The sequence below is a fragment of the Gorilla gorilla genome, chromosome 6 (genome assembly GCF_029281585.2).
Source record: "Gorilla gorilla gorilla isolate KB3781 chromosome 6, NHGRI_mGorGor1-v2.1_pri, whole genome shotgun sequence".
Taxonomy (NCBI): Eukaryota; Metazoa; Chordata; class Mammalia; order Primates; family Hominidae; genus Gorilla; species Gorilla gorilla.
Window position 1 is genome coordinate 124,988,790 of NC_073230.2, and position 13,097 is coordinate 125,001,886.

The 13,097-nt window shown below is 35.1% G+C and overlaps 1 protein-coding gene across 18 annotated transcripts in view; it reads right to left on the minus strand.

The window, feature by feature from the left end:
• The window catches only part of TFEC (transcription factor EC), a 226,521-nt gene that overhangs the window by 98,819 nt on the left and 114,605 nt on the right, over positions 1-13,097 (minus strand). The window contains exon 2 of one of the 18 annotated variants that reach the window (XM_055347474.2): positions 5,813-5,895. The exons of the other annotated variants lie outside the window; for them this stretch is intronic. The gene's annotated coding sequence lies outside the window, so the exon portion shown is untranslated. The remainder of the gene's footprint in view (positions 1-5,812; positions 5,896-13,097) is intronic. 18 annotated transcript variants of the gene reach the window in all.

Genomic DNA, 13,097 nt, shown 5'->3' on the forward strand with positions numbered 1-13,097 from the left:
GCACATATACATCACAGAATACTATACAGTCATAAAAAAGAATGAGATCATGTCCTTTGCAGGAACATGGATGGAGCTGGAGGCCATTATCCTTAGGAAATTAATGCAGGGACAGAAAACCAAATATTGCATCTTCTCTCTTATAAGTGGGAGCTAAATGATGAGAACACATGGACACATAGAGGGGAACAACACACACTGGGGCCTATCAGAGGGTGGAAGGTTGGAGGAGTGAGAGGATCAGGAAAAATAATTAATGGGCACTAGGCTTAATATCTGGGTGACAAAATAATCTGTACAGCAAACCCCCATGACACAAGTTTACCTATATAACAAACCTGTACATGTATCACTGAACTTAAAATAATAGTTAAAAATTTTTAAAAATCATGCATGTCGTTTCTAATAAAATATAGTTTTAATTTCAAAAATAGTTTATAAACCAAACTTTTAGTATAGTATACTACTTGCCACAAAATAATTTTACCACAAATTATCTGCTCCCTTATGACAAGAATAAGGGAGATCTTATAAATAACTGATATAATTTAAATCCTACCTTCTGTCTTTACCTGATTGATGTTTACAGACTCCCTGCAAGATGCATTTCAGTTAATTAATCACGTGACAAAGAAAAGGGCAAGACATCTTCTCATGATTCATCAAAAAAAAAAAATCTTTGTTTCTGAGGATGTATCCTCACTCCTCGCATTTAAATGGTCAAGTTCTGGCCATTCTATGCCTGAAATTCTTCCCACAAAGAAGAAATGTGTCAAAGTGCTTGGCTGCAGGAATTTGGTTAAGAGTCAGACTGATTTGGTCTCAACTCCCAGCTCTACCTCTTTCTAGCTATGGCACCTTGGTTAAAATACTTCACTTCTGTTTGCCTCAGTCTCCTCAACTGTAAAACAGAGAAACTAATAGTACCTAGAGCAGGGCTAGTATGAGGATTAAATAAATAATAGAAGTAAATTGTTTAAATAATGCCAGGCATGTAATAAATGCTATGTGAGTTTTACCCATTTTCTTCCTTTTTTCAGTTGCCTCTGTCAATTTCTTTATTCCTGCCATTCTCCATCCTCCATGTCTATCCACTCCCTGTACCAGTACCCAAATACTCCCATTTGTTATCATAGATGAATTATATGTTATCTTATGCAGAGAATAGCTCTCTCCATTTACACCAGATCCCATCCCTCCCACTACCCAAGACCACCACCCAGCAATGCCCTCCTCTCACGTGTAACCTACAGTGCCACAAACATTGACTCAACCAGATCATTCCTTTTAGAATATAAGCAAGTGTTCTTTCTCCCACCTAAAGGAAAACAAATAATCTTCTCTGAACCCTACTTCTCCCACCAGATGTTACTCCATTTCTTTGTGCCCTTTTTGAAAAACTCAAAAGAGCTATCAATACTCACTGTCTTCAATTCCTCTTTTCCCATTCTTTCTTAAGCTCCTTCCAGTAAGGCTTTGCGCTCCACCAGAGCACCATAACTGCCCTTGTCAGGACTAGCAATGACCTCTGTCTTGCCAATCAAATGGTCAGTTCTCACTTCCAACTTACTTTCCCTATCAGCAGTGAATGCGTGATCATTCTCTTTGCCTTTAATGCCCTTTTTATGGGTTTTCAGGACACTACAGACTCAAATTTTCACCTGTATCACTGAGTATTTCTTCTCAGTCTCCTTTGCTGTTTCCTCTCTTCTCTATAGTGAAATGTCCTAAGTCTCAGCCTGTTCTTTCCCCTACCCTAGCTATATTCATTACCTTGGCTATATCATGTACTTTCATGACTTTATATCATCTATATGCTAATGACTCTCATGGTCATACTTCCAGGCCTGATATCTCTCTTGAATTCCATACTCATATATCCAACAACCTACTCTATGTTTGCATTTTCCTGTGTTACAGACAACCAAAATCTTCTCTTCCAACCATGGACCACTTACAGCCTTCCCCAACTAGATTAACACCATCTTCATCCCTCCAGCTCACTCCTCTCTTTCTCTATACCCTTCAACGTGTCCATCAGTAACTCCTGTGAGCTCACCTTCAAACCCACCTGGAATTTATCTGCCTCATCCAACTTCCATTGCTATTATCTGAGTCAAAGCTAACCTCATCTCTCACCTGGATTGCCGCAAAGACCTTACACCTGCTCTCCCTCCTTCTATCTTTGTTACACACACACTAACACACACATGCACACACACACACACACACAGCAACCAGAGTGGTTCTCTTAAAACTCAAAGCTGATCATGTAGCTTTTCTATTCAAAACTTTGTCAAAGCATTCCTCATACTCAGAGGAAGAACTTAAGTCATTCCAATTCCTTAAAATGGTGTCTAAGGTCCTAGGCCTACACACCTCCTTTAACTCTTTGCGGAATATCAACTTCCGAATGAAGTTTTTCCTGACTTGTCTGAAATTCCACCATTCTCTTGTCTCCCCCATCTTCCCCCATTGAAACTGTTTATTCTCCTTACCCTACTCTGCTTGTCCTTTTTTCCATAGACCCCATGACCTACCAGGTTTTCTGTTTAATTTCAATCATTCATTGGAAAGACGGCTTCACGAAGACCAGGATCCCCATCTCCTTGCTGATGGACATATCCTAAGCACTAATCACTAAATGATTAAATGTGTGATTTTTCTAAATTTTATTCCCTTTATTTATAATCATAAAAAAATTCCCTACTGCCTAAATTTTGACTCCAAATTCTCTAGGATCACTCATAAATGTCTTCTCAACTAAATCTGAGTCTGAATCTCAAGCTTTACCATAATACATTCTCACTTTCTTTAGGTTAGAATGTCCCCCTGCAGGACGCTCCTCTCTTCAAAGTCCAGATCATACGTGACCTCCTGTCTGTACTTTCCTTGAAAGATACAGAATTAAGGGCTCTTGTGTGTATGTGTATGAACTGAGGACACTTTACACATATTTCTTTTATAAGCATTCATGTTAACATTTTTATTCTCTTCAAATGTTGCAAAGTCAATATAATATCCACCAAAATTCTAGTTTTATTCCATTGGGTACATTTGTTAATATTTACCAAGAAGAATAAATGAAAAAGCATAGCCAAAATATTTTGAAAATTAAAAAAGTAAAGAAGGATTTGAAAAATGAAATATTAAACACATGATAAGACTATGCTAATTAAAACAGCTTACTACTAATATATAATAGACAGAAAGTGAAAACCTTCTGCATTTTTAGAAATTTAGCACATTGTTGAAGGTTGTATTTCACATCAGAATGAAATAAATATATTTCTTAATAAACACTTTTAGGACAAATATCTAATAATTTGTTGAGAGAGAGAGAGAAAGAGAATGGAAAAGAGAAAGATCCGTACCTCTGATTACCAAGAATTTAATTTCAAATACCTTAAAGATTTAAACATAAAAATTTTTAAATGTGGCTCAGAAAAATATGTGACTACTTTGTAACCCACACAGTGGAGAAAAAAAAATCACTAAATACAAATTTTGGCCACATAAATACTAAATCTCTAAGAAAATAATTATTTTTAAATTTCACAAAACCAAAACTGGGAAAATATTTTTCCATATGTTAAAAACATATATAGATAATTGTTATACTGTATTGTCGATTATTTTGCCTCATTTGTCTTCTATCCTGAAAATGTGCTTATTTTGGAATTGGACCATAACATTTTCTTCTTTGTGTTATAGTTCTGTCTTAGTTTTATCACACTGAAAATTGTGTAAAATGCATGCCTCAGATGTTTCCCAGGCAGAGAGGAAAAGAGCTAGGGTATTTACACTCTCCAGGACTTGTCAGTCACTGGTTTCAGGCTGCCTTCACGAACACATTAATTTCCAGGCACATGCTTCCCAAGTTGCAAATGGGCAAAGTAGTTCATATCATGCAGAAAGCAGCTCTCTGACAAAACTTAAAAGTGCTAGCTTTCTGAAACAAGCTGTCATTCACTGAAATGATATAGGGGATATGGCAATATAGACCAAATACCATCAGCATGTGAATTGGTCTTGTCACATAGTAGAGAGTATATATTAAACACTATGCCTTAATGTTCTTTACATTAGTGTTCCCATCAAAACTAATGCTGTAATTATTCATTAATTAATAAGCTTCCATTAAATACCTGCCATCTGTCAGGCAGTAGGTATACAAAGCTAAACACTCCTAGTCTTTACCCTCAAGGAGATTAAAATCTAATCAATTTTTAAAGATAAATTACCCATGGTTTAAATTAATCCATAATAAAAAAAAGTAATTTAATGGGATAATATATAAAGTAGAAAACAAAAACTGGTATCAGGAATAAAAGGATTGTTTTCCTTATATCTGACTTTTGGCCAGGCCCAGGATGTTGGAATGAGAAATACCATGAAAGTAGAGGTTGTCTTGGTTTCCAAAGTCAAACATAAGTTGGCCACTAAGGCAACAGTTGATAATAGATAACATTTAAGTTTAAAATATTAGCAAATAATGCAGAAAAAAATGTTATTTGCCAAATGGCAGCTAACGCACTTTTGGAAATGGACTCAGAAAGTCGTTCTGCAAGTAAATAAATAGTAGAGGAGAAGATCTCATATTAGTCCTTCAAAAAAGAAAGAATAATTTATTGTTACATTAGATTGCTTTTACAGAAGTCTCAAAAATAAAAGGCTACTGGTACAAATCTTTTTAATGGCAATTGATTTTGTGCACGGGATGTTGAGGGTCTTTATGCCTACAACAATGTCTTTTCTGTTAGCAACAAGTGGGCCAGTTAAAGGCAATCATTATTTATGAAAACTTCTAATCTGTTAAATCTGAAGAAACTTAGCTTCCCTCTTAAAAATCTAAGGCAAAGGAAAAGATCTATGTCTCCTAAGAAATTTAGAAATAAAGTCCAAAATCAGTATCATATAGAAAACGAAATCAGACATGGGTGCATAGAACTGGATTTTTTATGCTACTCATTGATCAGAATAGTACCTTTAGAGTTGTTAATATTATAATTGAGTCTCTTGGCAAATAATTGGCATTAATTATTCAAAAGTCAGATTTTATTACCAGTTTGAGAAATGCGGAAGAAATTAGGAAGTGAAAGTTTCCTACTTTTATGCAATAATACCAGATTTTGCCTGTATAACACTTTAAGACAAACATTAAATGTCAAATTTGGCCTTAGCTTCCAATAGCATTTAAGAACTACAAATCATCTAAAATATAGGAGTTCATCCCTCTAAAAGACTAAAATTGAAACTTACCAAGATTTTTACTATTTCATTAGCATACTAGTAAGCATAATATTAGTAAACTTTTGAAATATCTTTAAAACTGCATGAGGTTTTACTCTACCAAAGTTATTATGTCCTTAACAAGAAGCATGTCAGGCAAAAGTGTGGAGGAACACATTTAAAATGTGCATATCACTATACAATTGCAATTTCTCTTTGAGAAATGGGTAAAATCAATCAAAAGATTCATATGACTTTCCCAAGTTTTCTGTCCCCTGCAAATCAGTTTATAAGAACAAGGAGTTTCTAGAAACCTTTAAGGCATTAATGTAATTTAATTCTTCTATAATACCAAGGACTAAAATTTCTCTAGAGCTTATATTTAATCTTGGCATACACTAGAGTATTAAACAAAGAACCAGTCCATCTAAAAATTTTGAAGTAGGCAAAACTTGTCTTTAACATGCAATCTCTGTGTCCTTTTCCCTTTTGCCAGACAGGTGCCATGATCCCTTATCATTTCCCCATTTTTGCCACTACCTAAAACTGTTTTTAGAAAACATTCTAATTCATTACATACCTTACTCACTAAGGCATAAACGACTGATAAGACTTAAAATATTCTCCTTCCCAAAGGCATTTGCATTTGGAAGATAATGTATCCTGAAGGTAAAGAAGGAAAGATGTTATTTAAAATTGGGAAAGGAAGATTATGTATGAAATTTCAAAAATCAAAAATATTTCATGGAGGCTACCATCTCATGTGAGCATGCTATACTCAAACTAGAGAGCATAAAAGAGATGAAAGTAAAGCTTCTTCCTTTGTAATGTTAGAATGTTCCCAATGAGATGGCATGTCTCATGATTGACATTGTAGCTTCCTAGAGATTAGAGAAATTACAAGTCTTCTAGAGCCTGCCAAAGTTGTACCGTTCCTCTCTATCAGGGTAGGATAGGATATGCTGGTGTAACAAACAACTCCATATAAACATATAGTGTTAAAAACAAAATGTTACTTCATTCTCTACATGTCCAAAGTGGATTAGTGGGGAAGTTATTTTCCTCATAGTTACTCAAGGACACAGGATAATGGAGGCTCCATCTCCAAATATGCTTTCAGCACTACTGAGAGATGAAACGGGATGTGGAAAACCATATACAGATTTTTAAAGGTCCTGCAGGAAGTGACATTCATCACTTCTATCCATCATTCATTGGCCAAAGCAGTCCATGGTTATGCCTCCTTCAAAGGAAATTAACCTGCAACCCAATTATATGCTAAGTGAGGACTAGAATATGTTACTAGAACAAATGACTATGACATTCTGCTAAATATCTTTAACATATCAACTTTTCCCAGGAAATCACTGTTAATAAAATTTAGTTTTTCTATAATGTCATATAAGAAATAAATTCAGTCCATCAAATAATAAGCTGTAAACTGTATCCTTAACCATTTTACTGTAAGTACAAATAAGAAGAAGAGAAAAAAGAGAAAGAAATTATAGGAAGAAAGGAGGGAGTAGGCAGATAGTTGAAGATGATAACTTTGATAACCATGATTTGGGGATAAAAACTAAAACAAAAGAAAATTCTGTGTGTGTGTGTGTCTGTGTGTGTGTGTGTGTGTTCATCAGTATTATGATTCTTGTTCTCAAGATATATGCCAAAAGCACCTTCCAGAATCTATCTGCAAGGAGAAAAATGTCGTCTTTCAGAGGAACATCAAACTACGACAGAGACATTTCACAGATTTTCTACAAGCAAACAGAAAGTTTTCCCCAGGAAACTAATAACTATAACAGTACAATTATTATTAAAGAACTAAAACTTGGAAAGGGTAATAAAACCAGAGAGATAGAAAAAAAGAAATGAGTTAAAATATTTTTACGTTTCCTATTTTGAGTTTTTTTATTCCTTTGGTGGTTAAAAAACGCCCTTTAATATAAAACTCCATTTTGAGTTCTTTTATTCTTTTAGAGGTAAAAATAAGTCCTTCAATACAAAAGAATCATCAATGCGCACTTCTTGTTTGAATTTATAATTTTTGGTTGATATTTTTAACTGTGATGAAACTACAGTCCAACAAAGTAAAATTAGATAAAAGAGGAGAACTGGGGTAACTTTCCCTTGTTCCTCAAGTAAGACAGGATATACTTTGCAATAATCTAAAAAATCTAGATGTGACCTGGACAAAGAGAGAGAGACAAAGTATAAAATGCTTTCTTAGGGATAACTCATACTCTTGGTGACAAGAAATGTTAATGGTGTCCTGAAACCTTTTGGTCAGTGATTGCTCCATTATGTGGGAAAAACATAGGAAAATAAACATAGGAAAAACAAAGGAAAATAAAAGACTCATAGTACTTCAATAAAAGTTGTCAACAAATCCCAAGAAAATGATTGCATTGGCAGGAATATTCTTTTTGTTTTAATTGATAGTATTTTAGGAAGTAGCTAACACTTGTTCTTATTTCCTAGCTTAAAAAGTGAATATATGCACACACATATATAACTAGAAAGTGATATATTAACATTTTCTACTAACAAGTTTTTTTATCTCATAAAAGATATTCTTTGACTTCTGAAGAGAGAAGCCAAAATAAATATCACATAGGCATTTCAGATATCCCTTCCTTTAAATGTTTATAGTGATACATAAAATAGAAATTGCAAATATTTGATATTTTAATATTATTTTTGCTTTACAATAGCATTCTTAGTGCTCCATTTTAATTTATTTTATCTCCCCAGGTTAATAATCTATCATAATGTCCAAATTACACAGTATTGTATTGGTCAGCTTTAAGTGCCCAGATCAATGACATTGAACCTGGCAAATGCAATGCACACTCACAACGCCTAGCTTCTAACATCATGGCTGTTGAAACTGTCTCCTCTCCAAAGCATTTTCCCAGCCCCACCTCTGCCATTTGGGTCTCATCTGATAAGGTTTAACCATGAGTTGCTATACTCCATGCATGGCCTCTGCATTTGTGTGTATTGTGATTCTTACGTCAAATGGTAAAGAATAACATTAGATTATTCGCTTTTATTTTGACAGAGTTCAAATAGCAAAATAAATTAGATATACTGTCACAGCTTAAGAAATTTAAAATGAAATATGTTGTAGTCAGGTGGAAGTTTCTGCTAGGGAAATATTAATACCTAATTTCCCAGAATACTTAGTTCATGCATCTCAAATATCTATCTCCTGTCATGACACTGAGATGAAAAGGATTGGTTAAAAGTTTGCTAACTGAACTATTTCCCACAGTGTAAATAACTGAGGGTTAGTATAGACTAGTATGGAAACATACTAATTACACTGGGTGTAAGCTATGTGAGTTGCCTTATCTTTTCACATAACATTTATATGTATTGCATTTCCCATATCATTTCCTTTTGTTTTGCTGATAACAACTAATGAGGAAAAGAAAGGAAGCATTAAAAAAAAAAGTCTTCCAACAAAACTGCTAGAGAGAGAAAGCCAACTATTATAAAATATAAGCACAATTCTATTGAAATATCAGCTCCAGATTGAAGTAATTTTGGGCATGTGTATTATGTGCCAGGAGATTTCACTTACATATGTTATGGAATGCAGTGATTTAAAAAACAAAACAAAAAACAGGTAATACAGTTCAGAAATTTTAAAGTTAGAAAATTGGAAAAGTTAACCCCTTGAAAAATTTCAATTTGAAACAAGAGAAATCAAGAGCTGGTTATTAGCAGTGACCACACTGGTATATGTGAAAATCTGTGGCAAGTAATGGTGTGCTCAGAAGTAATTCTCTTCTCCTGTGTATAGATCTTGCTAATCACGTAGAAAACTCTACTTCATTGTCTGATTTCAACTGAAAGCAGGCAGAGTTTGAAAAACCCAGAGATTTCACAGGTTTTATAATCCTTGTGATGCTCTTCCTGTTTCAGACACAGCTCTGAAACAAAGACAGCACATACCCACACGCACAGACACATGCACACATGCAAACATTGTGGCTGTTGGTGACTCTAACCCTTCCAGGACAGAGCTGCATGATCAGCCAGTTCCCAAAACAAAGGGCGAGAGATGCATCTCTCACACAATATGCAAACCTACAATTGTTCACCTTCTGCTGACAGTCTGATACAAAGCTACAAATCAAGCATTAGAAAAACACAAGTGTGACAGGGAAAAAACAGTAGTGGAAGTGGTGCCTAGTAACCTTAATTTTAAAGAATAAAAAACGGGTGAATGTAGGTGACACAGTTAGATTTTAGACATCTATATAATCAATTCACAGAGTATAGATGGAAAAGTGAAAATGACATTTCTAGCACAATAAGATAAATGCAATCCTACAGTTACCACTGAGAGTCAGTAGAATGGCACTCTTTTCTAGAATAGAGCCATGGAAGAACATTCTTGTCTTTAGAATACATATAATACAGCATAAGTATTAGAAGAATTGCACTGTATATGAAGAGGAAACAACTAAATGGGTTATGTAGGCTCGGGGCAACACACACTGTAGATAATTTTGACCAGACATTGATGAAAAGAGAAGTCATATGAGATAGGTAACATCCCATATCATGAGTATGTTCAGAGTTGTTGAGCTAATGTTATTTAATTCTGAATATTAAGTGTTTAGTTGAAAGTAGAACTTTGCAATTAAAATGGACAAATTTGAATTCACGATTAATTTTTTAATAGTTTATCCCTACAGGAATATTAAACTTAACCTTGGACATAATAATCTGTAATGACTTTTTATTAACCATAATTGTGGCAAAATTATTTGGAAACTTGAACTAAACATTTTTTTAAAAATCTTCCATGCCTGAATCCAACAGTATGCAGGACTGATTCAGGAGTCAGGCAGGGATGATCGGGAAAATGAATCAGAATAAGTCAATATCTAGGTCAATATGACTCTTCTCCCTCTAAATTCCATTAAGAAATCTCTTTAATTCAACGGGGAAATTGCTGAATAAACGTCAAAATTATAAAGCTGAGTAGCATATTTGGACTTCTGTTAAAGCTAATGACTCATATTCTTCAGAAATCTAAAATAAACTTTCCTTACATTGAGAGAGATGACAATAATATGTGAGAGAGCTGATCACAAATACACGTGCTTTTGTTGCTAAAACTTGAATCTTTGTACTCGTTAACTCAAACTGCCTTGACTTCTCATGTTTATGCAAAACAGGTTTTTTGGGAATAGAAAGAGAGGTACTATAACATCAGAGGAAATCATCAAAGAACTAGTGGCAACATCTTAAGGCTTTTATCAAAGTAGTGAGGGAATGCATTAAAGCAACAATATCTGAAGCTTACATGTGATGGGACTACTAAATTTAATAGTGTATCTTATGAACATATGTGGATATAATGATTTTCCTGGAAGAATACTCCACTCTTAAGGACTTTTTTTTCTGAGTAAGAGAACATTATTCTCTCAAGACAATTTGAAAAAAAAATCCACCAATATTTCATTAATAATAGATGCCTCACACTCTACAAACAGAAGACCAAAGTTTTTTAAAGCTATATGAACTACAAGCAAAGGTCATACAAATGGCAATAAGCTTATGGATGGAAAAAAGTTCTTAAAGGTATCAGTCATCCAATTGTTGCTAGAAAATACTGAACTAAATCATGAGTAAAGTACATAAGCATTTAAGTAAAAATAAGAGGTTCTCATCTTGCAAATCTAAGTGAGCTATGATCAAATTTGAAATATTTATTTACATTTATCAAAATATGTTAACTATAAGCCATTTCTTACTCTCAAATAAAACATATTAAAAGCAGTATAGCTGTACCTGCAAATAACAGGAAGAAAAGGAAAAGAAACATATGAAAATACATCTGAGTATTGAACAGAGTGTGACCACCTGATGCACTCCTACTAAGAAATGTCATGGAAGGTTAATAATGGATTAACATACACTGAGAAATCCAAAGTCAACTTCTTATGCATATTCAATCTACTTCAGGTCATAAAATGATCCAAATGCTATTGAGCTCTTCAATTAGTGAGGTAGATTGTGTAGGTGAGAATAGTACCACTACAAAGGAAGACTCTTCTGGGTGCCAATTTGGGGCACTCCTGTGAATGTGAACTACAAAACCTCTAGGATTCAATTTATGGGGCTTCTCAGCTGCCATGTAATTCTTAGTTATTTTCTCAAAAATAAGAAAGTAATCTACAGTCTCTGAAATTATATCATCTACATGTATGGCAGAATTAGAATCTAAGACTTTCACTGTGAAAGATGTTAAGTTTTACTCAGAAATTGTAAACTTGGGCCTCTGAATATTAAATATAAAAGTGACTTGCCCTAAGAAAAGCAGGAGTGGGATCCATTAAACGAGTTTTAAAATTCTCCTTTGCATATCCTTCGTCATGGCCAGAGCAAGTCTTATAGCTACCAGGCAAGCTAATAGTGTTACCCCTTTTCTAATTGATATTTTAAGGTATTTGCACAAAATGTATTTGATGGGAGTGGGCATGTGCTCTTACTACTAACAATAAACCTTTTTATATTCAAAATAAGAAATTATTACATGCTTTGAACATAACACTTAATTGTTTGAAATATTATTTCTTTTCACAGTGTTATAGACACAAGAACAGCTGTGACTAACCTACACTTATTTTGTGATACATACTTCAGAACAGAAGTTTATTTTCTTTTGACTACTATATAAGCAAAATGTTCTTCAATTTCTTTAGTTTTTATTTTCTTTTCAGTTTTTTGACAAACAACTACTTGGGAAGTACATTTAAGGGTTTAATGGTTAGGTAATAAAGTGAATCACTGGTTCCTAATCAACAGCCAGACGCTGGGTATCATTTTTCTTCAGCATCTTGACTGCCTACACCTGCTGACTGCAGGCATCTGCCAGCTGCCTTTTTCAGGCTGGGAGGCATAATCTGTAGTTTCACTTGTAACCTGCCTCTTTAAGATGCAAAATACTCCAGTGGGACAGGCTAGCATTGTGATGAGGTTTTTTCCCCCAAATTTATTTCCACTCAGAAGCACTGTCTACTTTAGAAGAGGGACGAAATTAGATTTCACCAGTTATGTAAGGAATGATGTGGGGAAACCTGAGGAAACTGTACCCCTTTATCCAATGCATCCCAGTGGGTCCTAAAAACTGGCAGCCTATAAACTGGCACCAGTAGAGTGGGGCATTGCTGAAAAGGTATCTGAAAATGTGGAAGCGACTTTGGAACTGGTTAACAGGCAGAGGTTGGAACAGTTTAGAGGGCTCAGAAGAAGAAAGGAAAATATGGGAAAGTTTGGAACTCCCTAGAGACTTGTTGAATGGTGTTGATCAAATGCCTGATAACAATATGGACAATAAGGTCCAGGCTGAGGTGGTCTCAGATGGAGATAAGGAACTTTTTGGGAACTGGAGCAAAGGTGACTCTTGTTATATTTTAGCAATGAGACTGGCGGCATTTTGCCCCTGCCCTAGAGATTTGTGGAACTTTGACCTTGAGAGAGATTATTTAAAGTATCTGGCGAAAGACATTTCTAAGAAGCAAAGCTTCCTCATGCTGTGTGCAGCCTAGGGACTTGGTGCCCTGTGTCCCAGCTGCTCCAGGCTATGGCTTCAGAGGGTGGAAGCCCCAAGCCTTGGCAGCTTCCACTTGGTGTTGAGCCTGCGTGTACATAGAAGTCAGGAATTGAGGTTTGGGAACCTCTGCCTAGATTTCAGAAGATGTATGGAATTGCCTTGATGCCCAGGCAAAAGTTTGCTACAGGGGCTGGACCCTCAAGGAGAACGTCTGCTAGGGCAGTAAGAAAGGGAAATGCGGGGTTTGAGCCCCCACACAGAGTCCCTCCTGGGGCACTGCCTAGTG